The sequence below is a fragment of the Theobroma umbraticum genome, unplaced genomic scaffold (assembly GCF_002168275.2).
Source record: "Theobroma umbraticum cultivar Fairchild unplaced genomic scaffold, ASM216827v3 scaffold_50.0, whole genome shotgun sequence".
Taxonomy (NCBI): Eukaryota; Viridiplantae; Streptophyta; class Magnoliopsida; order Malvales; family Malvaceae; genus Theobroma; species Theobroma umbraticum.
Window position 1 is genome coordinate 1,509,155 of NW_018397261.1, and position 3,686 is coordinate 1,512,840.

A 3,686-nucleotide genomic window follows, 5' to 3' on the forward strand; every position below is an offset into this window, starting at 1 on the left:
AATTTAAATATTATTATGATTAAAATATTAATACTTTCAATTAATTTTTAAATTCAAAATATTTTATAATATATAATTAATAACTTAACTTTTTTATTATAATAAGATTTATTTTTTCTCTATTTGCATTATTCATTTTTTAATTTAAATTTCACATAGCAATATAAAAATTAATATTTTAAAATATTAATTTTTATTTAATATTTAAATATATTATAATTAAAATTTGAAAATATTAATAATTTTTTAATTTTAATTTAAAATATTAATTTTATAAGTTTAAGTTTGTAATTTTAAAAAATAAATAAGGACATTTTAATCCAAAATGTTTGAATTTTATTTCCACGGGTGTGAAATATCTAATATTATAGGGGAAGGTGGTATTAGCTATTCCAAGCTTTAAATAAATTTTAAATAGCCATTCCTTCCCCAAAAGCATACCGAACGAGGGGATAAAATTTTATAAGGAATAGAGGGGGAATGGCTTAGCCATTTCCCCAACCAAACATGACCTTATTGTTTTAACCTCAACCCAATGGCACAGCCAGGAAATCTTTTCAGCGGGTTGAAAATTGTTGTATAATTGCTTCATTAATTATTAACATATGGAATTTTTAAAAAACCATAATTTATCAAATTATCTGTCATTCGATTATACAATAGATTGTTTACTGTTTTCATTATTGAAAAAGTTTTTGAATACTTGCAATCACAATTGGCAGAATAAGAATAGTTTTAATAGCAAAAGACTCGTATGTATGATTGGTGTCGAAGTAATTAGAGGAAATTCATATGTATATATGTTTAAATCAAAATTACCTCTCCAGAAAATAAGGTTTAGGGTTTGAATATTCTCCTATGTAACAAAAAATTTGTATAGAGATAGAGCATGTGATTATGTTGAGATTGCATATTCTTTCTTTCAAATTCTATTTTAAGAAAAATCATAAATACCCTATAAGAAATGAAAGAATGGCAGATTCTATCAAACATAGCCAATCATTTAGAAATGGATACGAATATAAAGACCCAGCAATTTTTTTCGCCTTGGAATAACTCAAAAAGTCATATATACTCCAAAATTTACTTGTTTTAACGAGAAGGCGTCACAATCCTATATTGATGCCAAAATGACAAAAATATAGTGATCACCTACCATGCTGGACTGAACCCGAGTAAAGAAGAGCCGGTCATTTCCTTTTCCTTCACATTCCCCATCTTTCTTCCCCACCAAACAAAGTCAAAAATAAGAGGGAATTGGCATTGTCACAATCAAAAAGAATGTGATTTTTCAACTAATATAATCATATTCACTGTTTTATATCAATGCAATGACAAATCAAATACCCACATTACATTGAAAACTGATGGATCAACACGTAACTAGGAGTGTTCATTATTCAATCATTCTGGATAATTTTGTTTTTTACAAAAATTGGCTCCTAAACAAGCACGTACGATTTGGTTTAAATTGTCATTAGATTTTGTTTAAATTGTTCTGTATATGGACCATAGGAAGACGTCTATTTCAAGCTAAGTAATTAATTCTATTTTCGATTCATGAACACGTGGATCGATATTTGCAGTTGCTTTCATCCCTAGTATCTTCCCGTGGTCTTTCTGCGTGTTGATATTTTGATCTCTTTTTGACCTAGTTAAAATTGGGAATATGCTTGCTGGGTAAGATGGAGACCTTTATACATATATATATATATATATACATATATATATATATATATATATTTCAATTCTCAAAAATTTTAATTTTTTTATTTAATTACATTTTTCGTGACTGATTGTAATTAATCAGTAATGACCTTCTGGCACCCATTAGCATTTAGCACCAATATATTTAAGTTAATTAATTTGTTTTAAGCGTCTATTGTCAAATCTTAGAATTTCTAAATCTAGGCAAGTTGTGGTTTTTTTTTTCCATTTTTAATAACAGTTATATTTTCTGATCTTTCGAGTTGGAAGAGGCGAGGAGTCTATAAATCTTTTGAGGAAGCATCTTATGGGAGGATAAAACCTATTTTGCTACAATGCAATGAAATTTTATTTTATCGAAATGTTTATTTCTTATATATACAGGAGAGGAGTATGATGACTTAAATGTTACTAATGTGAAATGAAACTTTATGCTATGCTTAAATCTCCATCTCTAGTTATTTGACTATAGTCCAAGTAGCGCTATGTTCAAAATTGAAACAAGAGGATTAGCGAGGCTATGGTCCCAATCAACTTTTAATAGTTTTATTAAAAAATAGTGTTTTTAATTTTGAAAAAGGTAAATGGAACCATGTTTAATTTGAACCTTTTCTATTCAAGTCCCGCAAAGTCTAGATTTTGTCAAAATTTATGTTAGTTTAGTCACTTCAGATAAAATTTGTTTACAAAGAAGTTGATGGTGTGGGTAGAGAAACAGAACCCTCAAACCAAGAGAGAAGATTTACCTATAGGACCTAGAACTTTAGGATAACCAAAAGTCTAGACAAGTTAAGGGATGCCTGTTTTTATAGACAATTTGAGTACACAGATCTCATGGATGGCTTTAAAGGAGTTGTTTGGTAAATATGGTTGGGTGATGGACATTTATGTCGCTAACTACATGATAAAATGGGATAAGTCAAAAGAAGATGAGAGTGGTGGAAATGGGAAACAATAGAAGAATTGATGGGAAGCCACAAAAGGGTATTTGTGGCAAGGCATGGGAGAGTTAGGAGAGTTGAAAATCATGCTTATTTAGAACAACCTGAGAGTGCTAGACACGGCGTGAGAAAGGTCATTGTATCATATAAGGTAGCAATTATTGGAGGACAACACTTGAGCAAAGGTGATAGATAGGCTGTTGAAACTAAAAGGCATGTTTCCAAAGTACTAAAAGGGTGTTTCATTCTTTAAAGTGTGAAGATGCTAGAGATTAGGTATAGAATCAAGATACTGATTACAGATATGGTATGGGTTGATAAAACAACGGTGGGGTTCCTTATAAAAGAGTTTAATTTCTATGAAGTGTAGTTGATATTGCTCTCAAAAGGCATATGAGTGCAAGTGAAAACAGCTAGGGAGATGAAAGCATTGGTAACTTTTGGAGATAAGGAAAAGATGATAACATTAATAAATAACTACTTTGATTTGTTTGAATTATTGTTTATGTCTATTGCCCCTTATAATTAGAGTTTATCACTAAGTAAAAACATGGTGTGGTTGAAGGTGCAAGGGTTGTTGATACATCTATTGCATGAGACAATATTCAAATTTATTGGTGACATATGAGGGTCTTTTGTGATGGTTGATAGTGCTATGACAATAAATGCTTTGATGTGGCTATGCTCTTGGTGGAGGTGAAAGAGAAAAGACACATTCTAAAGCTATATAATGCACATGTAAATGAGTGGTGTTGTCACCTAAAAGTAAAAAGTGGTGGAGATGAGTGTTTTGGATGAATAGGCCAAAGTTACCAAGGCCCTTAAGGAAGAAAAGGCTAGTTATTCATCTTTTTTGAATTACGTTAAGATTTCAGGGAGGAAGGTGATGATCGGTTCTTTAACTTATGAATAAGGGGAAAGTACCAATCTGGTATGAGGAGACAATGGCCAAAGTCACAATGATCAAGGGAGGGAGTCATTGCTTTTCCTTAATCTTGATTTCAAGACATTTCATTTAAAGCCATGCAACTTATAAAG